Here is a 16,279-nt window from a genome sequence, read left to right as displayed (position 1 = left end):
AACCTCCGGGACAAGGAAAAATAGGAATGTCAATGACATCAGGCAGTGGCAGTCGCACAGCAAAATATGGAGGCAAGCTAGCCTGCACTTGGAGATCAACTTTTTCGACGCAGTAGTCCGAATTTTTGGAACAATCAAGAGATCCGCGCAAAAATGTCATCATCTATCATGCTCTTAAGGATTCACGTGACCTTCGGCACTTGAAGTATTTTACTACCGTACTAGTAACAAAATTTATTATTCGTTTGTTACTTTAACCCACATCATTCCCACAAGAACAATACTGCTCAATTTATACATGGCCCATTAATACAAGTAACCGTATGTATCCGTAAATTTCGAGTATACAATGCCATATGTTGTGCGCGTGTTTATTGTACACACTTCCAGTCACAGGCATAAGAAAAACATACTCATGCGCATAAACCTAAAAAAAATTACTTAGTTAAGAGGGAAATCATGTCCTGTCTGAGAAACTACGCGCAATATAAAATATCGCAACTTTCCTTGAGAATACTTCAGTATATAATGCTTTCACCTCTGTGGGGTGACGATGAACTCTTAGAGGTCCTCCACATTTTGAATATATTACAATGGTATATATTTCGACGGAGAACTTCTCATACTAGATTTTCATGAAAATGCTCCCATACTATTCCTTTCCTCACTCGGGTTGGGGATCGAACACAGGTTCCTCAGTCAAGCCGAGAGTAGCATCACTGTGCCACAAGAGAGAGAGAGAGAGAGAGAGAGAGAGAGAGAGAGAGAGAGAGAGAGAGAGAATCCTTCCAAGACCATCCCGACAGATGTAATTTCTGAGAATTCTTCAACAAAAGCAGCCATTCTCAACGCATTGTCTTTTTTTCCTCTCCAAAAACCTCCCATCTCATAAATCATATGTTTAGGAGGAAGTTGGCAGATTCCGGACGGGATGCAAGAGTCAGGGCGGAGCTGGCTGTTGTTGTTGTTGTTGTCGTTGTTAAAGGGCGAGGGGGTTTGTGCGTGTGTTGTGATGTGGGTGTAGGAAGGACTATAACGATAATCGTTAATGAAACAAGGAAACAGGAAGGTTGCCGAATGGAAAGGGGAAATCAAGGTTACAGAATGGAAGGGTTGGAAGAGAAAGGAAGGGGGAAGGATGTTTACAGAAGGAGGAGGGAGTGGTAGTTGGATTGGATGGTAGGGATAAGAAAGAAATAAGATTTTATTTGCAAACAATTGCACAAATGATCTTTTAAATTCGGGGATTTAAAATGTCTCCAAAACGTTTATCTGCCGACACACTTTACACACTACAATATTGTAATAATAGATGTTTGAGAAGCAAACCTGTACTGTGATACTTCTCTTTACACAATAACCCTAAAGCGTTCATCTTCCGTCCCGTGTTAAAAGGCTTACATAAACCATGGGTTTCTAAATTACATCTGACTACCCTTAAAATACTCTTTTGATGCATTAAATGACAGGGTGGCTCCAAATGTGTCTTCTGAAAATGAGGATACCTATGTACCTTGACACTAAGATTTACCATCACGTGCCAAGACACAAATTGCAATAACGATGAAAATGATAAGAATATTGCAAAACACTGCGTTTTAACATTTCCCTTGACACAAATCTTTATCATCTGAAAACGAGCAGTTTGATACAGAGCATAAAAACCAGAAAGAATCGCACCAAATGTTAACCATCTAGCAAACTAAAACTCAGAATACCAGCAAAAAAAAACCTACTAAAAAAGATATAGGAGATTCGTGAAGAACAGTTGATGGCTTGGTTTCTCCTTCCTTTGTCTGACCCGTGAAATGGGAGATATTACTAGATTTGAAACTAAGAGCAGTGATTTACTGGTAATACATCCATCACAGCATAATAAATGACAATGTACGCATATCAGAGAGAGAGAGAGAGAGAGAGAGAGAGAGAGAGAGAGAGAGAGAGAGAGAGAGAGAGAATGAACTAATTGTTATAACTACGGGAACTACTACTGGAAAAACCTAGATGAATTCTACAAGCGAATAATGTAAAAAAAAAAAAAACTTGGAGACAGTTTTTTCTCGTTTTACTGAAGCGTCTCCAAAGTACACGAGCATCATCTGCTTCTATATCAATCTAACTGTGGAATGTTGAGCATGCGTGCTACGCATATACAATATACAAACATACACACATACATACATACACATACAAATATATAAATAAATATATCTAAACACATACATATATATATATATATATATATATATATATATATATATACAATATATATATATATATATATATATATATATATATATATATATATATATATATATATATATATATATATATATATATATATAGTATATGACGTAGAAAACAAGATAACCCCACTGCCCACCTCTGGAAGGTGCAAATATGACAGTCTTATCCCATACGCTAAAAAAAATCACTGCCTTATCCCATACGCTAAAAAAAATCACACTGCCAATTGTTACTCTTTTCATTTCTTTACATTACACAGATAGACTGTAACTATCCAAAAGAAAATTATAACTAATACTTACAGAACACAAGCCATGCCGGGGGACTAGAGTACACTTACCTGCAAAAGAAGAAACATTTAATTAGTGAGACCCACAAAGTTTTAATTTTTTTTAAAGAACTCATACCTACAAGAAAATATTTACAATAAATATAAAATAATAATAATAATAATAATAATAATAATAATAATAATAATAATAATGATGATGATGATGATGATGATGATGATGGTAACCGAGATAGCAACAAAGAGCAAACGATAATAATGATTCTACCATAATACAAATAGTTACATTACTCTGACCTCACTACTACTATACGATGAGGTTATGCTAGGCATTAATTTGTGTAAATAATAATAATTGCAGCACAACATAAAAAGTCACTGAGTGTAATGACCAGAATAAAAAAAAAAAATCCAGCACGAATTGTGACCAAAGCCAGAGTCTTAGAGAGAGGAGAGAAGGAGCCACAAGCGAAGCAGAGATGAGGAGGGTGCACTTCAGGTAAACTTGAAAGCATCCACAAAAACGTTCTTCTGGTGAAGATTACTGATAATGGCACAAAGATTCTAAGAAACCTTAAAAACGCCAACCAACCGACAGAATGTCTAAGCAACGCCAGATTCTAGACGGAAGAGTCCCTTACATAGGCCTCATTCCTGTAAGTGCACTGTGATCATATAGATACTATGGAAACCACAAAAGAAAGTGAACGACAAGTACACCCTACTCACTGCAGTGACCTTCCTTCAAAATCTAGCGAAATCTTCCTCTAGCGCCGCCTTATAATCTGCTCTCTCAGGACAGACTCACCCTTGTTTTGCGGGGACCAGAGAAAATTGGAGGTTCACGATTTAAGGAAATGGCATACATCGATTCTGAACCATCCCCCACACCACACACACTTTCTCATTCATCAACACTCACATCAACAAACACACACACACACACACACAAACAGATGCCAGCATTCTCGCACTGACTTAATAAATGAACACATAAAGTGACTTCTCTATCTAAAAAAATATAATTTGGTGTCAGTGGCATATATCCTCTCGCATGACCTCTCTCACTTTAAGCTTAATTGTGACATCGAAGATATTAACCGTTTATCAGGTTATCTCGAAACACATACCATTCAGTTTTCTGCACAATCATTGGGGAAGTAATTAGCAGTTATTGTCTGGGTAATGTTGCATTCAAAGTATTATTGTCACTAAAACTTGTGGAAGATTCAGTTTAATCTAAGGTTATATCACCTCTTCTGCACAGATATACTTTCCGTAATTAAACTTAAACAAACCGGAACACTTAATAATATGTGTAAAAAGAAAGTAAATAAATAAAATGTATAAACACAAATCGCAAAGTTAAGCTCCACTTCCTTGCATCAGCGACACATTTCATGTTACAGAGCGGACGAAGAGGAAGGAAGCCCAGCGGAAATTTCACGCCCACTGCTTAGTATGGAGCCAAACTCAACACGCATCTGCCGTTTCGTGCTGTCAAACAGTAGTTGATACATACAAACAAAGAGCAAAATAGAAGTAATTTTTTCATCATACAAAAGACAACCGAACTTAGGTACGATACGCAGGGATAGTACATCAAACAAAAAAATTATACACGGAAAAAATTCCTGCTTCAAAAGCATAACAAAATACAACCGAAGTGGAACTTAATTACGAAAACCATCCAGGGGAAGACAAAAGCCAACAGGAGTAACACAGTAACGTATACCTCTGTATAAATTGTCATCTGGCAAAAAGGGGTTCACGGAGGCCTGCAAAAATCTCACCAGAGAAAAAGGAAGATCAACCGACCATGACTGCACAGTCCAAAGGCACTTTTCCCAACCGATACCGACACTCAACTGAAAGTACTCCAGTCTGCTCTCAACTTCACTCTTAACTGCAGTCACTCTTAATCCCCACCTGTGCGTAATATCTGAATGGAAGCAGACTACCCATTATCAAATGACGTTAGTGTCGTTTGCCCCATAGAGTGAACGAAGAAATTCCAACCTTACGACAAGGCGGATACAATGAGCTCCAGCGACACGGCACTTAAATGCTAAAATCGTCCGTCCAGCATTTCCGCATTAGGCACAAAGCTTCCAAAGGGAACACCTGATGCACAGGTAATAAACAAAGGGGAAAAACTAATAAAAGGGAATGCGTATGAGGAGGGAATGGGGAGGGGAATTAGTGATGATATCGTCATCAACCAACGTTCACCTTCACGATCACAAAAAATATAAAAATAAAATGGTGGACTTAAAAGAAATAAAGCATAATGAATAAGCTTGACTCCCGTTTATGTGTGCCGTAGTACTTCATAGCAGTGATGGCACAAAACATCTCGAAGTACTTGTGTCAAATGAGCTAAAATATGAAAGAATTAGACTCCACTGATAAATTAGGCATTATTAATGGTGCATGAAATATCTGCCTCCAAGTTTCATGGCCGTAACAAACATTCAAGAAAAATTACTCAACTGTTACATGATCCATGAAAAGCACAGGCGAGACTAATAATAATGGAACTGCTACTGGTTTTCCGGCATTGCTCTCAAAATTGAAAGATATAATCTTTATGTGTGTGTGTATATATATATATTCTATATATATATATATATATATATATATATATATATATATATATATATATATATATACTGTATATATATACTGTATATTGTAAGCGTGGATGTAGGCCTTCCACGTCTCTGGAAGTCGTTTGGAGGTAAAGTTCCTGGCCAACGCCCGCATATACCCTGGCCACAACCACCCACAATCAACTTATCGCCAATGCCCTATAGCACTGCTTAGGTCAAGAGAATATTGGTTTTTTCAAGAAATGGGTCTCTTACTTACAAGGCGAGACCATTAACCAGTAAGTTTCTTCTTTTATTGTATACGGGCATTCTACCTTGTGTAAACCACCAATGCAAATCTGCAAACTTTTCTGCTTGTTCTGTTCAAGTGTGAGAACGCTAATAACGCTATGAAGAAATGAGATGTTCATTTTGAAGTTCTCCCGATGTATGGGTGGTAATGGTAATAATAAAATAGTTATATAAATTTAATAATAAAAGAAGAAAGACAATCCAGTAGAATTCATTAACTTAAAGGGCAAAAAAAGAAGACTCAACTGTGAAAGATAAGTAAGTAAATTACAAATAAGCATGTAAAAAGACAATACCTAAATGCTAAGAACCCAAAAATATAAAAAACTCCTTCCATCAAAGGATACTAAGACTAAACATACTCTGACGAGAAATGAGTAAACACAAGGCATTTGCCCTGTTTGATATCATCTTTTTTAAAAAATCAAAGACAAGTGGATATCCATAATCTACCGGCCAGTTGACACGGAATAATGAGAGAAGTAACAGGAAGCGCAATAATATCAGTAACAAAGCAGCAGATATAAATAATTAAATTAACAAATAAATAAATAACAAATAAGGAAAAGAGCGAGGAGAAAACTAGAAGTGATCTTATATCATCTACACAAGAGTGACAATGAACGAAGCAAGAGGTTTCTGGTCTTAGTCTCTCTGTAGAAAAGCAGTCAAAATACCAATCACAACCTGGGATATCAATTCAAAGCAAATGTTCATAAACTTAAATACAATGATCCCTATGACCTTTTTCTAATGACCAACCTAATGTGAATATAAACGTGATGTTATTGGATATTTGTTTAGTGAATATTAAAATCATACAATACCTGGCTTTACCTGCACAGTGTAATCGAACAAAGAGGAGAAAACACTTAACGTAATGAAGACATCTATTAATGGACAACTTGATGCATTTAGACAAAGTATCGATAAGTTTAATGTGTCTGTCACTACCCAGAGCAACCTTGCATACGAATGTGAACTACATGTTAGCATTAAAACAACTGCACAGTCTTCTTAAGTCAACAGACATTAATTTCTTTGATTGTTACCAAAGAAATGCATCCAAGAACAAACACACAAAATAAAAACACAAAAACTTATGCACTCACTCACAAATATTTTATATACGTATTGAATACAACACAACCGAAACTGAGATTCCATGTTTATGCCAGAATAGACAGATAATAAGAGGAGAAAGTTATTGCTACCCGTCTCAACGCGATTTTCCTTAAAATTTACCAAGAACTTTAGATCTTGTACTTTATCATAAGACGTGGCCAATAACTCAAAATCATGAATTAAATCAATTTCACTACGAAGAAAACTACTCAAATATCCACAATCTGCTTTCACACACAAACAAACTCCCTCAAGCTCATACGAGAGACGAATTCAGAAGTAAAACAAAGGGAAAAGCCGATGCAACTGAAGATCGGAATCACGGCTTGAATGAAGCGGGTCGAAAGCTCCCTATCATTACCACTGCCGCCCCTATCACCTATCACCATCCACTGGCCGTCACCAAGGCCACCCACAAGTGGGGCCGAACCACCCACCCACCAAGAGAATCTCTCATCAATCATTCTGGATAGGAATTGCTCTCACGTTTGAGTTGTTGACACGGGAATTCTTACGAAATGGACGCGTTCTGCAAAGCGTTTTAAAGTAATAACTTAATACTGACAGCTCTGTTACTCAAGACAACTTTATATATGCAAACACATGCTGCCAAAAAAACGATTAAACATGCATGTTTCTCTAGAACGCAAAAACAAAAATTCATATAAGATAATACCATTAAAAATAAGAATAACAAAAACAATCATGCAAGTCAATATACTCTTAGAAGAACTACAGTAAACTTTCTGACCTTAACCAAGCATAAATTCTTGCAGGAATCGCTTAAAAGCCTAAAAGGGCAAGCCTTGTACTGGAATGATGACAACAGCGTTGCCTCAACCTCACATATTTCTAGTTAAATTAGGAATCTCCAAGGCAATATTTTAATGAACAATCATAAATAACATTAATGGAGAAATCTCCCCAGGGACTGGAAACACTTCCTGGCGCTAGAAAAATGGTTCTTCCATTAACAAATAGGCACAGTAAACATGACCCAGCTGTCATATAAACATTTTTCCTACGTCAGTGTTTTTTTTTTTTTTTTTTTTTTTTGCCCATAAATCAATCAGGTTATGTGTGTGTGTGTGTGTTTTGTCCATAAACCAATCAATCTTGGTAAGTCGTAAAAACTCAGTTCTATAATGCAAAAAGCCTTGACGACAATCCGTACCACTACTGGGTAACTGCCTTGAGAAAGGTCTCCCCAAAGCGTTACCTTAAACCCATTTCCTAAATAGAAGAGAAAACCAATCTAGCTTGCAAAAAAAAAAAAAAAAAAAAAAAAAAAAAAAAAAGGACTTTGTAACAAACTTGATTTCAGCCACTTCAGTCAAGTCCTTCACATCAATTACCTTGCCTTTTGTAACACCAGTTTATCATAGTACTTGGCGCAAAATTCCTTTGTCATAACCTTTATCGACTTTATGAATGAGTGACGATAAACAGAGAGAGAGAGAGAGAGAGAGAGAGAGAGAGACTTCTTCCTTATGTCCCGCGTACAAAGAAAACAAGAAATTCTTCTGATTGTATTAGTTACAATCGCAAAAGCTATCACAAACAAGCGATATTCAAAAGCAAAGACAGCTTGAGGTTTTTCTGATCAGTTGTGAAAGGGAACATTTCAACATCCATATACTGTAATGATTTTTTGGTCTTGAAGTCCACTGACATGAATGCATATTAATTTCAAGATATCACCCTGATTGTTATCTTTAAAAACATACTCGTCAAAGTCTCCGTTCAGTGTATGTAACCTCATTCTAAGTATTTTCGATAGAGAATTTATATCAATCGTCGCTTCATTTACTCGCTCAAGGCTACGCTTGCCGCACTTCCTGACGCCAACGTAGTGATCTAGCCACTAATAAGCCATAAGCATAATATTTAGCTGCTGCTCTGCCAGATTTATTTTTAATAAATCATTCAATCTGGGTGAAACTGAAATAAAACAAATTCAGGGGTACGAAATGTTTCAAAACTAACGCAATATTTACTTGGGAAATTAAACATAAACAGAGGAGTGTGAAATCAGAGACAAAGTACGTTCTATGACCTTGATTTTTGCACTCATACCTCAAATTGACTGATCGCTGCCATTAAGCGCCAGTTTATTTTATCAATAAATCAAAGACTTTTTTGCCATAAACTTCATATTACTCATGACTAACTGAGAGAGAGAGAGAGAGAGAGAGAGAGAGAGAGAGAGAGAGAGAGAGAGAGAGAGAGAGGAAGGCAAGCATAATATACAGACAGGCCTTCAACGATTATTTTGTATATACGAAGTGAAATCTTCAGATTATCCTATAGCCCAACAGAAATTTTAAACGTCTGAATTTTATAAATTACAAACTGATGATCGCGTGAATAGAAAAAGTTTCATAACTTTCCGCTCATATCAGTTAATTACTGTTCGAAAGTTTGGAGTCATGACGACTAAAAGTCTATTCGGAACAGTAATTGAGAAACTTTGCGACGCAGTTAAATACTGGAAATATTAGATGACGCTACTCTATTTATAGATAACTAAAATGCATTTCCCTATGCTCTGTTTTAATACAACCACACAAAGTTATACCAATATACCGTAAACGACAGGCAACAGTTGCTCTATCTGCAGGACGTATCTCTATTTATCTTCATCTTTATGCTAAAGATAACTGAAGAAATTATTTCTTTTTTCGTCATGATCTATAATAGAAGTTTGAGTGAGGTTACAGTTCTTATGAATACCCCAGTTCATTTACGTCTTCGAAGCTGTTTATTTATTTATTTTTTATTCTAAATAGAAATCTTACGTGATTGGACTCTACCTCTTTTCAACACCATTTTATAATGTTCCACAAACTTTACATTCAGCACAAATCAACAAATCAATTAAGTATATCTTAGTTTAACCAGACCACTGAGCTGACTAACAGCTCTCCTAGGGCTGGCCCGAAGGATTAGATTTATTTTTACGTGGCTAAGAACCAATTGGTTACCTAGCAACGGGACCTACAGCTTATTGTGGAATCCGAACCACATTATAGCGAGAAATGAATTTCTATCACCAGAAACAAATTCCTCTTGTTCTTCACTGTCCGGTCGGAGATTCGAACTCACGACCAACAGAGTGGTAGTTGAGAACGGAAGCCGCTCACCCAGCGAGGAACTACATTCAGCACAACATTGACAGGGTTTCCTATTATAAATTACGTGACAAAAATGATTTCAATGAGTCAGTAACTCTACATTTCTCAAAACAAACATTATAACACACACATATTCTCAATATTTTAATTAATATACCATAAGTAATGAGTCAAAATTACTAAAGTGCAGTGATATAAGAATCTCCTTTCATTCGTTAAACATAAATATTAGTTTTTCTGCAAAGGTTATTTCTCCAATGAATGTCAATAGAGAAAAGAGAAGTCACGTGAGTTTTTTTTAGAGAACTGAAATTTCATAAAAAATAAACAATATTTTCTCTTTTATAACCACACTCGCTTTACGGCATTCCACGTTTTTAAATTCTGATGTTATTTACAAAGACTTTAACGACAGTTATAATAAATAAAATTCAAAAGTAAACGCATACCCGGGGAGTTATTGATGTCTTCGCTATTACTTGGAACATCAGAGCTACAATTACTCATCAAAATTGAAAACTGTATCCAAAAGACTGTCATGAATTCCTACAATGAGAAGAAAACACGACGTAAGGATTAATCAAATAATCAACGCTAGAGAAACTGTTAATTATCATGACAGCTAGAATTAGGGAATAAGGAACTCGAACGATCATTCTTGCCTTCGGGTGACCATAAACGAATACGAAAGTGCCTTTAAGTTTTAGAGGTCCAAGGAGTCCAATCTCATCCCTTACACCCTTTTTTTTTTTGTGTCATGATAACCCTCACCCAGTGCGTCGTCATGGCCTTGACGTCTCCTGTAATTCGCCAGTTCGGTGTGTCACACGAATTACCACGGGGGAATTCTGTCTAACTTCAAGACAGAAACTGGCAGCGCTACACTTGGAGAAATCACTGCGATTACGTCTGTCAGTGTTGTCGTTATTAACCCTTCTAGCTGCACAGCACAGCAGCAGCAGCAGCGAAAAGAACGGTAGTTGTACAGTTACATTCATGAAGATGAACTTTACCTAGATTTTTAAAATCTTGATCGTATGTTAGCTACGAGGATACACATTTTCAGCCGTGTTATTCGCCCCTCTATATTCATTTCAAAATACGTACGTATCTTTTCTTTTGTGTCTATTGCTTTACCTAACTTAAAGGTACCAAGTTCATTATGAAGATGTTTCATATTCAAAGATCATAATTATGATATCATTTCAAACAATGATTCAAATCAAAATATAAATAAACACCGTACAAACGTATAAGAACACAGTATATATCGTATACCGCTCACAAACATTTTATATGAATAGTGAAATGGGACGAAATCTAAAACTGCCAAAACTAATAGCTACCCCGTCAAAGTAACCACAGGGCGGGCGACCTGGATTCGCAAACTACATACTATCACGAGAAAAAAGTAGTATATACCAATTCCATCCAGCAGCAACACAGATAGAGGAAGCGAAAACGAAATACAAAATTCTAATAATGATGATGATGAAACCGTCATGCACCGAGGCTTCCACTAGCCAACAAACATCCTCGGGGCAGAGGGACGCTTTAAATAGGAAGAAGCGGCAAAACATTTTATTCAACTAAAAACATTAATCTTCATTCAACTGGCAAGTCATTACACTGAGAGAATTAAAGTTTATATGCCCAAAAATATAGATTAGGCATGAGTCAGAAACTGACTTGAAGGAAGACATACAAAGAAATACTTCATCGGAAGACAGTTTTCATGCACATACGTAGAAAGCATTTACTCGATTTCACTTACATGTGAGATAGGCTCTAATCAACATTTTCTACTATGCCATTTTAAAGTGATCGTTATTCTGACTCTTCTGATCTACATCACAATTCTGATGTACTGAGTCAAGTTTGTTCAAAGTATAAAAGCTTTACAAATATCAAACCAATTCAGAATATTTTTATCTCTGCATCAAAATTTTACTGACATTTTAACTGGACATTTATTGATCGGTAAAACTGCATCTAACAACGAAATTAAAATCTGACAATATTTCAGAATAGCTTAAGTAATGATAATGTCTTCACACTTACTTTCTTGTGACATTTAATCTTTCATAAATCTACCCAGAATTCGGCAGTCTTCACCAGGACTGTCATATTTTACACATAAAATGCTTGATTAAATTACTGAACACATGACATCTCCCGATCCAGCAGTATTGGAACTCCACTGAATGCAACCCAGTACATAATTTTGTCAGACCAGCGTATATCTCTTTTTGTTTTTTGTTTTCGCAAAGAGAGGGAGTTGGACGGCAATATTGCTTTGGTTGGAGGTACAGTAACATTGATGACGCTTTGGAACTTTCGTTTTCATAAGGGCCAATTGTGTTGTCATTTTGGAGGCTCTACTCGAAATTGCCGAAGCTATTTAAGGGTAACGTTTAAACATGCAACTACTTACAAAATTCTCTAACTTTTCTCCAGTAATAGCAGAGATATTCTTTCTAATTAAAATTGGTATTTTGGGTTCTCTCTGTCAGAAAACAGATGAAATCTACAGAAATGAACTGAGCAACTTGCGCATTGGCTTCATATTCAGATGGTTTCGAAAATTCGAGAAAAAATGAAAAAAAATAAATCTGATAGCTATATTGAAAATAGCATGAGCCAGAAAATATTCCGAAAGCAATTTCTCCCAACTAATAGTTTCCTGTAAATGTTGCCAGAATGATGGATTGACGTAAAATGCAAGGTTAGATGCAGGAAATACATGCATTATACGGTCCCAAAGGGAAATTATATAAGTTGTACAAAAGTAGCATGCAAACATAAAATGCATAAGTTCGATAAACGAAATAGAAACAGATCAAGGCTAAATCAAAGTACGACATAAATGTTAATATTACTTGGAAGATTGCACAGAAGGTTTTTCGTAATTGACAATAAATTACTACCTATCCAATTTTTGACAGACAAAAGATAACTAAAATGGACTGATTTGAACCGATGTGTAATACCTTGTATATTAAGAGTTATAAGAATTTTTACATTAGTTGAAACTGATATATTTACAATACACGATAAATATATATTCCTTCATTAACCCGTTACTACCTATGCAGAAATAAGCAAAAGAAGATATTACTCGCGAACAGAAAATGTGAATAAAATGCGAATGCGAATAGGAAAAGTGAACAGGAAAAAAGGCGTACAATTTCAGACTCGTAGCTTTCCTACTTTCAAACAACATTATAACATTTACAAAAGAATATTATTTATCTAGATTTCGCAGAGTTTAGATAATGTTACCAACACAGCGGCTTGGGCTATGCAAAAAAAAAAAAAAAGAAAGAAAAGACGAAAATATTTTTTCTTGTGGATTTGTGTGTGTGTGTGTGTGTGTGTGTGTGTGTGTGTGTGAGAGAGAGAGAGAGAGAGAGAGAGAGAGAGAGAGAGAGAGAGAGAATATATCCTTTCTACAAGGCACAGCATAACGCTCAAGCCCTCCGCGAGAGATAACTCATCCTACGAACAACCCCTAACAAGGATCACCTCCCTACAATCATGCAAGCGATAACGACAATCGCGCAAGCACGTTTGCAGAAGATAATGCTTGCTTGCATTTCAACCTGGACATAATAAGTCATGACTATGCAGGATTGCTGTAGGGGGTGAAATTTCGTGTCTCCGTTAACGCATCAAGATTTAGTTCTGATTTTCGTACTGTGCAGGAATAAATTCGTTAAGCCGAAAGGTACATATTTAAGGACTGAAATCATTTCTCCTTTTAAATATGGTAAAATCGGTGGAAGAATTGTAATGTGCTAAGATATCGAAAAAGAGCATAAATATGGAAAACTATAGAAAGGACGGTTTATATATATACTGTGTTTACTTTTAAATAGTCGAATGTTTCTACGTTTGAAAATAACTATGCTTAAACTACAACTCCAGATACAATTATAGACGTGTTTCAGATAATGATATTAATATGGAAGAATTACAAGCAGGGATGATTATAAAATTAAACTGAATAAATTGGTGTAAAATTAAATTAAATGAAATGGTGTAAAATTATATTAAATGAAATGGTGTAAAATTAAATTAAATGAATTGGTGTAAAATCAAATTAAATGAATTGGTGTAAAATTAAATTAAATGAGTGGGTGTAAATAAAGTACACTAAACAATACACAGCAATGAACAGTTTCCCCAAATTGTAAATTTCTGAATAAGTTATCATCCGAACATGAATATTACTGGGCGTTGTATACTTCAAAAACTACAAGAGTTTTTTTTTAAACTATAAGCTACTTTCGCATACAATTCTATGCAAAAAAAAAAAACATAAAGAAAAATTATCTATTTCCTAAAATTCACAAAGTCCCTGCACCTCAGATAAAACAAACAACGGATTGGGTGCATGGAATTTAGAGTTAAAAGCCAAGCACCGCGGCAACTTCAATCATTCAGGGCTTATGAAAGTGAACAGAGGGAGTGGTTAGACAGTAAGATGAAGACATCTAGTAAAGGAACGTCATGAAGTCAAAAGGTTAAAATGAAACAAAACCCCCATAGTTGCACTAAGAAGTAACAGAGAAGGTGGACAGCAAGATGGAGGAAAGGAAGTGGGAATGGGGGTATAGTAAAAGGTTAAAAAGTCAATACAGCTATGGGACAAAGGAGTTCCTCGTTGGACGAGTCGGTAGAGTTCTCGACTAGCACTCTGCTAGGTCCGAGTTCGAGTCTCCGGCCGGCCAATGACGAATTAGAGGAATTTATTTCTGGTGATAGAAATTCATTTCTCGGTATAATGTGGTTCGGATTCCACAATAAGCTGTAGGTCCCGTTGCTAGGTAACTAACTGGTTCTTAGCCACGTAAAATAAGTCTAATCCTTCGGGCCAGCCCTCTCTAGGAGAGCTGTTAATCAGCTCAGTGGTCTGGTTAAACTAAGGTATACTTAATTTAACTTATGGGACAAAGGGACGCTGCAAAAAAAAAAAAAAAAATGGAAACTAATCATCAAAGTAAAACAAGAAAATTATGAACTACCAGTTACTAAGAATAAAGTTGACACAATAAATACTACCAGTTACCAAGAATAAAGTTAACACAGTAAATACAGGGAAAACCCAATTATCAAGAGTAAAGCGAGAACGATAAAAACAATAAGGAAAACCAATTGCCAATGGTAAAGAGAAAAACAACGAAACACAAACCTTAAAACATGACAGCAACAAATCACATATGCTATCCACACAAAGCTGCATTCAAAAACAAAGCAAAGAGACATAAAAAAACATACAATGTAAGGGAGAAAGAAAAAGCAGGCAAAGAAACCAAGAACAGAATAATAACCGAGAAATCACATCCATCAACAAGATCAGCTGTTGTTGTTCCCTCAACAAGAACCCCCGCCCATATCCTTCCTAAGAGTATCCTTTTGCATATAAATCCTTCTCTCGTCACCTTCCTTGGCTGCCCTTTATTCTCTTACAAAACAATAGCTCTCAGACGGTGTATCTATTTCCAAATGGCTCTGTCCTCTTGTTTCTTTGCACTGACTGTTTTCTTATGCTTTTTGTTTTCAGTCCAAAGAAGATATATACGTATAGTATATGTATAAATATGTATATATATAAACATGTATATTTACATATACATAACTATATATCAGTGCATACATATATATACATCTATATCTAATTGTATATATATATATATATATATATATATATATATATATATATATAAACATAAGCAGACCATAAAGACACCAAATTGTAGAAAGTTAATGCTATATTTCAGAGACCAACTGTCTGTCTCTTCAGGCAGGCAATGAATGAGAAGAGTTACAGAAAAGCGGTATTTATACCAAGAGACCCAGAGGTCAGCCGTTACGTCACTCCAGTTGACAATTTCTCTTTAATCTTAATCACTGGTTGGAGGAAGATTTTATCTATAATATCTGAGTCCCAAACTCCTCTTGAGAGGTTCATCGTATTTCTTTGTTTAATCAAAGGTGATTCTACCATCTGGCTTTTGAACCGACAATTGCTGCTAAAAATTATGTGACAAATTCCAGTTTATTCTGTGATTATGGTTATTTGTGTGTTAAAAATAGCTGAGCTCTGTTCCCCATACCTAACTGAACGTTTATGTTGTATTAATCTCTGGCGGAGTGATTTACCTGTAAAACCGACATAAGATTGGCCACAGTCGAGGCAAGGGATATTCATATACATATATATATGTGAATGCGTGTGTGTTTGTTCTTTACTAGTTTTTAACATTAAGTCACTTCCCCAAAACTGGAGGTTGCTCTCCAGAGAAGACATAATGGGATTCAACACAGGATTATTAATGCTCAACAGTAAGGTTTATTGACTGATTTCATGAAAATTTAGTGTGCCACTATAAAATTCTGGCTTAATAAAAAATACATCACAGTCAGACGTTAATGCATCAGGTAACAAATTGAATCACTCTCATGCCTTGTTTGCCTCTTAAAACGCGAGAGAACATATGAAGCTCACCATCCAATATTCATAAGAAATCTGTCAATAGGACCAGGTTTTCAAAGCGCTCAACATAACTTCTCTCAAA

At 35.8% G+C, this 16,279-nt stretch overlaps 1 protein-coding gene across 12 annotated transcripts in view; it reads right to left on the bottom strand.

Moving 5' to 3' along the window:
- LOC136853422 (uncharacterized) overlaps positions 1-16,279 on the bottom strand; it is a 574,979-nt gene that overhangs the window by 279,733 nt on the left and 278,967 nt on the right. The window lies entirely within an intron of this gene.

The sequence above is a fragment of the Macrobrachium rosenbergii genome, chromosome 27, assembly GCF_040412425.1.
Source record: "Macrobrachium rosenbergii isolate ZJJX-2024 chromosome 27, ASM4041242v1, whole genome shotgun sequence".
Lineage (NCBI taxonomy): Eukaryota > Metazoa > Arthropoda > Malacostraca > Decapoda > Palaemonidae > Macrobrachium > Macrobrachium rosenbergii.
Note: the sequence above shows the minus strand (reverse complement) of the source record. Positions and strands in the feature narration are given on the sequence as shown.